The sequence below is a fragment of the Manis pentadactyla genome, chromosome 8 (genome assembly GCF_030020395.1).
Source record: "Manis pentadactyla isolate mManPen7 chromosome 8, mManPen7.hap1, whole genome shotgun sequence".
NCBI lineage: Eukaryota > Metazoa > Chordata > Mammalia > Pholidota > Manidae > Manis > Manis pentadactyla.
In genome coordinates, this window is record NC_080026.1 from 52,608,183 (window position 1) to 52,621,251 (window position 13,069).

Sequence of the window (13,069 nt, forward strand, 5' to 3'; positions counted from 1 at the left end):
GAATGTTTTCTTTTCATAATTTTCTTAGTTTTTGTTATGGCCCTTCCCCCCCCCCCAACTTAAAGAAGTCCCTTTCACATTTCTTGTAAGGCCAGTTTAGTGGTAATGAACTCCTTTAGCTTTTGTTTGTATAGGAAACTTTATTTCTCCTTCACTTCTGAATGATAATCTTGTCAGGTAGAGTATTCTTGGTTGTAAGTTTTTTTTTCCTTTCAGCACTTTGAGTACATCATCATGACACTCTCCTCCGGCCTGCAAAGTTTCTGCTGAAAACCAAGGAGATAGCCTTATGGGATTTCCCTTGCATTTAATGACTTGCTTTTCTGTTGCTGCTTTAAGGTTCTCTCTTTATCTTGAATAATAGCCATTTTAATTATTAATGTGTCTTGGTGTGGTCCTCTTTGGGTTTATTTTGTTTGGGACTTTCTGTGCTTTCTGGGCCTGGATGTCTTAGTTTCCCCAGGTTAGGGAAGTGTGCAGCTTTTATTTCTTCAAATAAGTTTTCTTCCTCTCTTTTTCACTTCTCCTTCTGGGACCCCTATGTTGTGAATGCTAGTATCCTTGATGTTGTTGTAGTGATCCCTTAACATATCACTCTTTTTTATTCTTTTTTCTATTTAGCTTGGGTGCTTGCCACTATCCTGTCTTCCACATCACTGATTCATTCTTTTGTACCTCAAATCTGCTGTTGATTCCCTCCAGCATATTTCTAATTTTAGTTATTGTATTCTTCATCTTTGTTTGGTTCTTTTGATATTTTCTGTCTCTTCATTGAAGTTCTTACCCAGTTAATCCACTTTTCTCTCAAGTCCAGTAAACATCTTTATGACCATTACTTTGAAATTTTTATCAGGTGGATTTATCTCCATTTTCTTTAGTTATTTTTCTGAGGCTTTGTATTGTTCTTTCACTTAAAATGTATTTATCTCATTTTCTCTAATTCTCGGTTTCTGTTTATTAGGTAGGTCAGCTGTGTCTGCTGGTCTTGAAAGAAATGGCTTTATGTAAAAGGTGTCAGCTGGGGCCCACTAGTGCAATCACCAGACCCAGGTTTTCCAGAGTTATCCCCTGTGTGGGCTGTTTGTGTCTTCCTGTTGTGACAGGGCTGGCTTCCTCCTCCTCACCCAGGCAAGAGTTGCTTTGGAGGGATTCCAGTCCAGGCCGAGGCAGCCCTCCAGGTATGGTGAGGTGGTAGTTGTTTTGTGTGGAAACCAGTCCTGACTGAGGCTGCCTGATAGGTGTATTTGGGTGGGAGCTGCTTTGTAAGGCTCCTGCAGAGGCAGGTGGGTTGAATAGTGTGGGTTCATAGGGGTCCACCTGGATGGGGTGAGCAGTACTAGCAAGGGAGATGGAGAGTGTCAGAACTGGCTCCTTGCAGCATTCTGACAGGTAGACTGACGGAGGGCAGGAACAATGGCACCTGCTAATACTTCCATTCCCAGAGAAGGCTGTTACAGATCCTTGCCCTTTGGCATATGCCCTAAAATTAGTCAGTAAATCTCCTTTAGGTATAACCTAGGTACTTTTCTAACTGCTGCTTCTGTGTTGGGCCTTTGACTGATGACTGGCACACTGGCCCTTTAAGAGTGGAGTCTTGGTTTCCTATGGCCTCCAGCTCTGCTGATTTTCAAAGCTCCCAAAGTTAATCTCCACTATTTTTCAAAGGCAGATGTCATGGAAGCTCATCTTCCCTGTGCAGATTCCAAGTGTGGGACTTGATCCCCTTGCTCTTCAGGGAGGACCTCTGTGCCTGTGATATCATATCCCTCCCATTTGTGGGTCACCATGCCAGGGGTTTGGTTCCCACATGCATCTCTTGGGAACCTTGCTACCCTTCTTGATGTCTCTGTATGTCTTTAGCTGTGGAAGAGCTGTTCTGCTTGTCTTCGGTTGTTTTCAGAGTGAGTTGTATTATATGTAGTTGTGGCCTTGATGTGTCTGTGGCAGGAGGTGAGCTCAGGGTCTTCCTCTGCCATCTTCCTGAGACTGGGCCCTTCCCCATTTCTTGATCTGTGGTTTGAAGCAGTGGAGGTTTGGTTTTCTTTCCTATGTAGATTCTGTCTAGATGAATCCAGATGACAAATTTCCACAGTGGAAAAATCATGTTTTGTCTTTCTCCAGGCTGGGTCACACTAGGTCCTTTGAGCTCACAGCACCATGTAGCAGAAGGTGTCTTTTTACCTTTTTACCTTTTATGGTCTTGGAGACAAAACTAGTAGGCCCTAATGGGCCTGTGTTCAACCTTGTGTAATGTGGCAGATTTTGGGCAGAGGGGTAACCATGTTAGATTATTATCAAAGATGGCTGCCAATAATTCTTCCCATTCTGGTTCATACATGCAGCTTCTCCCATCAAGAGTGGGGACTGTTTCCTCTTGCCTTGACTCTAGACAGGACTGTGACTGACTGACAGTGGGAAAAGTTACATTGAGTCAATTCTAGGACTAGTCTTTGAGACAGAGGCTGTGCACTTCCTGTTTTCACTCTGTTGGAAGCCAGTCACCACAGAAGAAGTCCAAGTACCCTATTGGGAAGAGAGGCCCGGCCACCCTAACTCAGGAAGGAGGAATCTGGGTGGAACCCTCTGGGATGGTTCAGCCTCAGCCCACTCCCAGCTGTGTGCATGCACATGGGTAACCAGCTGATACCGTATGAAACGTAGCCACTCAAGCTGAGCCAACCAACCCACAGAATTATAAGAAACAAAATAGTTGTTTTAAGTTACTATGTTTTGGGGTGTTATTTATGTAGCAGTAGATAACTGAAACAGGTAATGACTTTATACCTGAGGTTGTGTGCAACTTTATCTTACATTCACAACGATGTTTTCTCTTAGCAAAGTAGCACATAGCTTATATGATGAAATTCTGTCATCATTGATGATATGTATAGAGCAGCTCATCTGAACAAGTTTGTCAACTACTGCTTAAATTCAGAGATTATGGTCTCTGGATTATCCCAAAATTTCAAATGTGTGGGTTTTTTTTAAAAAATTGGGTCTTAGATACTGTACATAAAATGAAAGTTCCTGTGGCCAGGATTCTCACCTGGCCCTGGTTGGCTGGCTCACTGCACAGGTGTGGGCAAAGCCTTGTTGTTGACTCTATATAAAGAGCCTTGCCCAGTATTCTAGGCAACATGGTGGCATGGTTGTAAGGCTGCAGGAGAGCAGAGCAGAGGCTGGAGTGGTGGCAGCGCCAAGGTCAGAGGCCCAGAAAACAGTTGTGTGGGCAGAGAGGCCCAGAGGCAGAGACCGGCTTGCTGCCTGCAGACTAACTCTGAGTGGATGGGATTTTAGTGATTGACCTGACACCGTGAAAATAAAGTTGGGTATAACCCTTTCACCCTAAGAACATTCTATTGTCATTTTCTTTGGTCACCCTGAATCCATAGTGAATTTACCCGGGGCTGAAACCCATTGGCAAGACAATTGGCAACAGTTGGCAGGATTCATTGGTGACCAAGGAAAAAAACAGGCTGCCCTCATGGAAGGGGTGCTTCAGCAGGATGCACCTGTGGACAGGGAGACATTCGAGTGTCCCCTGTGGTCATGTGGTACTGTGAAGGGGTGAAGGACTAGGGTCCACCCTAAGAGAAAGCCTACTAAAATGCCATCACTGCAAAGTGCTGTGGCCCAGGAAGAAGCAGCATGAGAAGGGGCAGAGGCCCAAGAAAGAGTGGCATGAGAAGCAGCAGCATGCAGGCTGCCAGGTGCTGTGGGGCAAAAGAAGGATTTAGTGGATCCATCAGCCCCAGAAATGGAGGAGCAGAGGTTTGACAAACAGGTGAAGGTGGAGGCCCTGCCAGTGCTGGAGGCATTGGCCTTTCCTCAGTTGAGACCCCACCTGGTTAAAAGCTGGTGGAAAAGGATAAGATTAAAGATGGCAGTGTGAGAGGTGAGACAGAGGCTTCCTCCTAAAACTGCATATAATATGAAAATATAATACAACTAACCCTGAGAGAGCAACAGGAAAGAGGACTGCGCCAGACTGCATACACCTGGAGAAAAGAGCAGACCTCACGGAACAGGGTAACATACCAAAACTGTGACCCAGTGGGACCCAAGCCCTTCCTGCACCCCAGCTCACCAGTGGCAGGAAGAGAAACAGAGCAGGGAGGGAGTGGAAGCCTGGAACTGCTGAATACCTAACTCTGGAGATATGCTCTGGGAGCACAAACCTACATTTCATGGTTCTTTCATGATACTCATGGTTATTTAGCTGCTTCTGATTATGGGGTTGGAAAGCTAACACAGGCAGAACTCCTGGAAAGACTGAGATTCCAGCCGCTTGTGGAAAGCAGGGATCCACATCTGGCTGCTCTGGGACAAAAGCTTATGCCAGTGTGCTTGGCCCACTGGTTCAGGCAGTGGAGACAGACATAGCGGCCGGGAAGCAGGGAACAGCTCTTTCCTCCCCCCAGGCACCAATACCACTCCCCTGTGACCCCCGACATTGCTTCAGGGGCTGAGCAGCTCCAGAATAGAGCTTCTGAACACTAGAGGGCAGCATATACAAATATGAAATGCCAAAGGAACCTGGTACAGAGTAAAATTATTAATACAACTCCCAAGAAAGATTTAAATGACATGGACCTCATGACTCTTCCTGAAAGGGAATTCAAAATAAAAATCATTAACATGCTAATGGAGGTATGGAAAGATATTCAAGAACTCAGGAATGAATTCCGGTTGGAAATCGAATCATTGAAGAGCACAATGGAGGGTATAAAAAGCAGGTTGGATACAGTGTAGGAGACGGTAAATGAAATAGAAACTAGAGAAGAGGAATACAAAGAAGCTGAGGCACAGAGAGATAAAAGGATCTCTAAGAATGAAAGAATATTGAGAGAACTGTGTGACCAATCCAAACAGAACAATATTCACATTATAGGGATACCAGTAGAAGAAGAAGAGAGAGAAAGGCATAGAAAGTGTCTTTGAGGAGGTAATTGCTGAAAACGTTCCCAATCTGGGGAAGGAGATAGTCTCTCAGGCCACAGAGGTGCACAGATATCCCAACACAAGGGACTCAAGGAAGACAACACCAAGACATACAGTAATTAAAATGGCAAAGATCAAGGATAAGGACAGACTACAAAAATCAGCCAGAGAGAGAAATAAGATCACATACAAAGGAAAGCCCATCAGGCTAACATCAGACTTTTCAGCAGAAACCTTACAGGCCAGAAGGGAATGGCATGAAGTATTTAATGCAATGAAACAGAAGGGCCTCAAACCAAGATTACTTTATCCAGCAAGATTATCATTTAAATTTGAAGGAGGGATTAAATAATTTCCAGATAAGCAAAAGCTGAGAGAATTTACCTCCCACAAACCGTCTCTACAGTCTATTTTGGAGGGACTGCTATAGATGGAAGTGTTCCTAAGGTTTAGTAGCTGTCACCAGAGGTAATAAAACCACAGTAAAGAAAGTAGAACAGCTAATTACTAAGCAAATGCAAAATTAAATTAACTATCCCCAAAGTCAATCAAGGGATAGACAAACAGTAAAGAATATGATACCTAATATATAAAGAATGGAGGAGGAAGAAAAAGGAGGGGAAAAAGAAAAGACCTTTAGATTGTGTTTGCAATAGCATATTAAGCGAGGGAAGTTAGACTCTTAGATGGTAAGGAAGTTAACCTTTGGAACCTTTGTTAACCATGAATCTAAAGTCTGCGATGGCAATAAGTACATACCTATCAGTAATCACCCTAAATGTTAATGGACTGAATGCACCAATCAAAAGACATATAGAGTAAAAGAATGGATAAAAAAAACAAGACCCATCTATATGCTGCCTACAAGAGACTCACTTTAAATCCAAAGACATACACAGACTAAAAGTGAAGGGATGGAAAAAGATATTTCATGCGACTAACCGAGAGAAAAAAGCAGGAGTTGCTGTACTTGTATCAGACAAAATAGACTTCAAAACAAAGAAAGTCACAAGAGACAAAGAAGGACATTACATAATGATAAAGGGGTCAATCCAACAAGAAGATATAACCATTATAAATATCTATACTCCCAACACAGGAGCACCTACATATGTGAAACAAATACTAACTGAATTAAAAGGGGAAATATAATGCAATGCATTCATTCTAGGAGACTTCAACATTCCACTCACTCTGAAGGACAGATCAACCAGACAGAAAATAAGTAAGGACATAGAGGCACTGAACAACACATTAGAACAGATGGACCTAACATATCTACAGAACTCTACACCCAAAAGCAGCAGAATACACATTCTTCTCAAGTGCTTCCATGGAACATTTTCAAGAATAGATCATATACTAGGCCACAAAAAGAGCCTCAGTAAATTCAGAAATATTGAACTTGTACCAACCAGTTTCACAGACCATAAAGGTATGAAACTAGAAATAAATTATGCAAAGAAAATGAAAAATCCCACAAACACCTGGAGGCTTCACAACATGCTCCTGAATAACCAATGGATCAATGACCAAATAAAAACATAGATCAAGCAATATATGGAGACAAACAACAATAATCCAACACCACAAAATCTGTGGGACGCGGCCAAGGCTGTGCTAAGAGGAAAGTATATTGCAATACAGGCCTACCTCAAGAAAGAAGAACAATCCCATATAAGCAGTCTAAACTCACAATTAATTAAACTAGAAAAAGAAGAACAAATGAGGCCCAAAGTCAGTAGAAGGAGGGACATAATAAAGATTAGAGCAGAAATAAATAAAAACGAGAATCAACAATAGAAAGAATCAATGAAAGCAAGAGCTGGTTCTTCGAGAAAATAAATAAAATAGATAAACCCCTAGCCAGACTTATCAAGAAAAGAAGACAGTCTACACACATAAAGAGAATCAGAAATGAGAAAGGGAAAACCACTATGGACATCATAGAAATATAAAGAATTATTAGAGAATACTATGAAAAGTTATATGCTAACAAACTGGATAACCTATAAGAAATGGACAACTTTCTAGAAAAATGCAACCTTCCAAGGCTGACCAAGGAAGAGACAGAAGATCTGAACAGACCAATTACCAGCAACAAAATCGAACTTCTAATAAAAACTACTTAAGAATGAAACTCCTGTACCAGATGGCTTCACTGCTGAATTTTATCAAATATTTAGTGAAGACCTAATACCCATCCTCCTTAAAGTTTTCCAAAGAGTAGAAGAAAAGGGAATACTTCCAAACTCATTCTATGAGGCCAGCATCGCTCTAATACCAAAACCAGGCAAAGACACCACAAAAAAAGAAAATTACAGACCAATATCCCTGATGAACATAGATGCAAAAATATACAACAAAATATTAGCAAACTGAATTCAAAAATACATCAAGAAGATCATCCATCATGATGAAGTGGGATTCATCCCAGGGATGCAAGGATGGTACAATGTTTGAGAATCCATCAACACCATCCACCACATCAACAAAAAGAAGGACAAAAACCACATGATCATCTGCATAGATACTGAAAAAGCATTTGACAAAATTCAAAATCCATTCGTGATAAAAACTCTCAACAAAATGGGTATAGAGGGCAAGTACCTCAACATAATAAAGGCCATATATGACAAACCCACAGCCAACATCATACTTAACAGCGAGAAGCTAAATGCTTTTCACCTAAGATCGAGAACAAGACGAATGCCCACTCTCCCCACTTCTATTCAAGATAGTACTGGAGGTCCTAGCCATGGCAATCAGACAACACAAAAATAAAAGGCATCCAGATTGGCAAGGAAGAAGTTAAACTGTCCCTGTGCAGATAACATGATATTGTACATAAAAAACACTAAAGAATCCACTCCAAAACTACTAGATCTAATATCAGAATTCAGCAAAGTTGCAGGATACAAAATTAATACCCAGAAATCTGTGGCAGTCCTATACACTAACAGTGAACTAGCAGAGAGAGAATCAGGAAAACAATTCCATTCACAGTTGCATCAAAAAGAATAAAATACCTAGGAATAAACCTAACCAAGGAAGTGAAAGACCTATAGCCTGAAAACTACAAGACACTCTTAAGAGAAATTAAAGAAGATACCAATAAATGGAAACACATCCCATGCTCATGGATAGGAAGAATTAATATTGTCAAAATAGCCATCCTGCCTAAAGCAATCTATAGATTCAGTGCAATTCCTAACAAAATACCAACAGCATTCTTCAATGAACTAGAGAAAATTGTTCTAAAATTTATGTGGAACCACAAAAGACCTCAAATAGCCAAAGCGATTCTGAGAAGGAAGAATAAAGTGGGGGGATCTCACTCCCCAACTTCAAGCTCTACTACAAAGCCACAGTAATCAAGACAGCTTGGTACTGGCACAAGAACAGACCCACAGACCAATGGAACAGCCTAGAGAGCCCTGATATAAACCCAACCATATACGGTCAATTAATATATGACAGAGGAGCCGTGGATATACAATGGGGAAATGACAGCCTCTTCAACAGCTGGTGTTGGCAAAACTTGACAGCTACATGCAAGAGAATGAAACTGGATTATTGTTTAACCCCATACACAAAAGTAAACTCGAAATGGTTCGAAGACTTGAATGTAAGTCATGAAACCACAAAACTCTTAGAAGACAACATACTTCTTCCTGAACACATCTCCCCGAGCAAGGGAAACAAAAGCAAAAATGAACTCATGGGACTACATCAAACTCAAAAGTTTCTGTTCGGCAAAGGACACCATCAACAGAACAAAAAGGCATCCTACAGTATGGGAGAATATATTTGTAAGTTACATATCCGACAAGGGGTTAACATCCAAAATATATAAAGAACTTACATGCCTCAACACCCAAAAAGCAAATAACCCAATTAACAAATGGGCAGAGGATATGAAGAGACAGTTCTCCAAAGAAGAAATTCAGATAGCCAACAGACACATGAAAAGATGCTCCTCATCACTAATCATCAGGGAAATGCAAATAAAAACTACAATGAGATATCACCTCACACCAGTAAGGATCGCCACCATCCAAAATAAGAACAACAAATGCTGGTGAGGATGCGGAGAAAGGGGAACCCTCCTACATTGCTGGTTGATATGTAAGCTAGTTCAACCTTGTGGAAAGCAATGTGGAGGTGCCTCAAAAAGCTAAAAATAGAAATACCATTTGACCCGGGAATCCCACTCCTTGGAATTTACCCAAAGAATACAACTTCTCAAACTCAAAAAGACATATGCACCCCTATGTTTATCACAGCACTTTTTACAATAGCGAAGATATGGAAGCAACCTACGTGTCCATCAATAGATGAATGGATAAAGAAGAGGTGGTACATATACACAATGGAATACTATTCAGCCATAAGAAAGAAGCAAATCCTACCATTTGCAACAACATGGATGGAGCTGGAGGACATTATGCTCATTGAAAAAAGCCAGGCGGAGTAAGACAAGTGCCAAATGATTTCCCTCATTTGTGGAGTATAACAATGAAGCAAAACTGAAGGAACAAAATAGCAGCAGACTCAGAGACTCTAAGAATGAACTAGTAGTTATCAAAGGGGAGGGGTGTGGGAGGGTGGGTGGGGAGGGAGGGAGAAGGGGATTGAGTGGTATTATGTTTAGTACACATGGTGTGGGGGATCAGGAGAACTGTGTAGCACAGAGAAGGCACACAGAGGATCTGTGGCATCTTGCTGCACTGATGGACAGTGACTGCACTGGGGTATGGGTGGGGACTTGATAATAAGGGTGAATGTAGTAACCACATTGTTTTTTCATGTGAAACCTTCATAAGTGTGTATATCAGTCATACCTTAATAAAAAATTTAAAACAAAAATCTGGTGGAAAGTCAAAAGGACTCAGCAACTGTGGGTTCTTTCAGGAGCGGTGCAGGCCCCTCCTCAGTTTGGGGAGCACTCCATGCTCTTCTTCTATCCTCAGGCTCCAGCACAAAAGGAAATATGGTCTGTTTCTCAAAGGAAGAATTTAAAGGGCCCTGTGTTGGTCGCAAGGACCCAGATATGGGTTGGTTTGAGAAGGCAGGAGCAGACAGAAAGAAATTGGAATGGAGCTGTGGCAGCAATTGGGAGCAGAGTGGCAGTTCTAGCTGCTGAGGATGAAGCAGAAGGCAGAGATAAAGCAACAAGATTGGCATGTGTGCCTGCAAGACTTTTTGCTGGAGAGGCTGGAGAAGGTGGGTATTGTAAGGCCCACCCATGGTCCTTTTGGTTAAGTCATTTGAGGAGAACTAATTTGAATACAGCCAGGATGACCACTTGGTGGCAGTGGATCTCCTCCAGCTTGAGGGTTATTATAATTTTTGTTATTTGTATATTGTCGTAGCCTCTGTTGTTATTACGGAATTTGTTTACAGTGCTCGAGCTTTCTTGCACAGGGACCACTGCAGAGGATTGAGGGCACATAGATTGAGAAGAGAGAATCCTGGAGGGATGGAGTGTGGATAAAATGAAAGTTCTGTGGCCAGGATTCTCACCTGGCCCTGGTTGGCTGGCTCATTGCACAGGTGTGAGCAATGCATCATTGTTGACTCTATATAAAGAGCCTTGCCCAGTGCTCTCCATGACACGGTGGCATGGCTGCAAGGCTGCAGGACAGCAAAGCAGAGGCTGGATTTGTGGCAGCACCGAGGACAGAGGCCCAGAGGCAGAGACCAGCTTGCTGCGTGCAGACTCGCTCTGTGTGGATGGGGTTTTAGTGATTGACCTGACTCCGTGGAAATAAAGTTGGGTATAACCCTTTCACCGCAAGAACGTTCTACTGTCATGTTCTTTGGTCACACTGAATCCATAGTGAACTTGCCTGGGGATGAAACCCATTGGCAAGACAGATAATATAAATACATGTAAAGGAGACATATCTTATACCAGGCAATATAGTGGTAGTTTATATATAATGATTTATTTGATCCTTATAAATCACCTCGACTGTTAATTAAGGCTTTATAGACGAGGAGATTTTGAGAATGTAAATTCAGTTGCCTGCAGTCACATAGCTGGTTAAGTAATAAAGCCAGAGCAGCTGCTGCCCCCATTCCCATTCTATTCCCTGCTCCCATCTTAGGAACATGTATGTTAAGTAGGATTTTAATATAAGGAATGTATTAAATTTACCCAAATAAGCCATTGCTTTCCATCTATGAGCCAGGACAGAAATATGGGCAATGATAGTGCACTGGTGTTGTTGGTCTTTGTAGTGATGCCTGTGTAGCAGCAGACCCCAGTATCCCCAGCTGACACAGGGTTAGACTAGATCAGAGTTCTTGGAGCAGGACATGAGGACTGCCTACATCTGAGTCCCATGGAGCATTGTTTCTAACAAGCCGATTCCTGGGCCCAGGCCTCAGTGAGTGAGCATCTCTGGATGGGTAGTGGGGAATCCAATAAGCTTTCCAGGTACCAAGCTTTTTAAATTAAGTTTGAGAAGTTCTAGACTAGATAATCCCTTAGGTAGATCCCCCTTGGAACTCTTAAAAATGATGCTAACTATATTTAATCCCTTTATTGGAGTGATATGATCGTGTGTGTTAAAGGAGAAGTGTGTGTGCTCTTTACAATATGAGCCTTTCCTAGGGTTCAAATGTAATATTTTCTAGGAAGCTTCTGGTAGTTGGAGATCCTTAGATATCACAATGTACTATACAAACTCAGAACCTGATTTTGCTGTGACACAGAATTTAATTTCCTGTGTCATCAATTTTCCCTTCTCCATTGGATTCTTTTCATCAACACATAAATTTGATATTGTCTCCCATCTTAAAACATTCCCACTTTGGGTCCCTGGTCTCCTGTCAACTGTTGTCCCTGTTCTCTTATCCCTTCCCAATAAAACTCCTTGGGACGAGAGCTCACTCTGGAACTTATGCCATCAGGCTTCTGCCTCGCTGGGCGCCCAACTGCCCCTGGGTTCCCTTCTGGTTGCTAGATTCAGTGGCGCCCTCTGCTGTCATCATTTGCAGCACCTGGCTTCTGGGACACCCCATTCTTTGGGTTCTAATGACCACTTCTTATGTGTGGCATGACTCCTAAGTTGCAGGGGTCACAAGTTTCTGTCACAATCCAGTAATCTCTATGGACCCACTTCCCAGGAAAAGTGTAGATGTTTTTATATCGACATGTATCATCAGTATTTGTATTCATCCTTTTAACTTACGATAAATTCTAAGAAGTTTCAGTTTCTTTCAGAATTAAATGTATTCAGTTCAAACAGTGTTTATAATGAGTTTTTGACAGTTCATGTATTTCATCATTCTCTCAAATTATCCGATGATAGTGTTAACATTGATAGTGTTTTATAGGGCGTGCTTAGATGGCCCTGACAGTGAGGCACCACTGCCATGCTGAACGCTGACATGTGATGGGTGTGCAGACCCAGTGGGAGCCTATCGGAAAGTGTGGCCATGGCTGTTACACACAGTGCTGTGATTCATATTTCTGTTATATCCTGCTACTGAATTTTACTAAAAATTGCTATAAAACCTGAATATGAATTGTGGTAAAATATCTTATATTTCTGTAAAATTCTTCCCATATGTTCTATTTTAGCCCCATATTTAAGCTTCTAAGATGTATTCAGTTCAAATTTAATTTCTCATTTAAAAGATTTTGTACATAATCTTATTACACATATTTTCATGTCCTTAGCCAATGTTTGTGTGTAGGTATGATTCCCCTATAGTTGTATCATATACAATTTTGTTGTTTTTTGAAATCTTAGCATTATTTTGGGAGTTATTTTATTAAATATTACAACTAGAATTTTTTCATAACTACATCTGTCTGGTTATTTAATAGTTCCTATCTCGTTGGGTATTTTTATGATTTCCAGGGTTCCTCAATAACAGATAAGTACCATTATACTGAGTATTTGTAAATGCAATTTTGTTTTTATATTATTTCCTGCTGATAAATTTTAAGGAGTATGATTATACAATCAAAAACAAATCTAATTTTGCAGTTTCTGAGGTGTTATGATTTTTCTTTGTTTTTATGCCAGTTTTATTGAAAAGAATTTCATTATTTGAATTTGCATTAAAAATTTTTTTTATTAGAATAGCATTGATATACAATCTTATGTTG

At 41.2% G+C, this 13,069-nt stretch overlaps 1 protein-coding gene across 5 annotated transcripts in view; it reads left to right on the plus strand.

Annotated features, from left to right (window-relative positions):
* TBCE (tubulin folding cofactor E) overlaps positions 1–13,069 on the plus strand; it is a 139,092-nt gene that overhangs the window by 96,480 nt on the left and 29,543 nt on the right. The window lies entirely within an intron of this gene.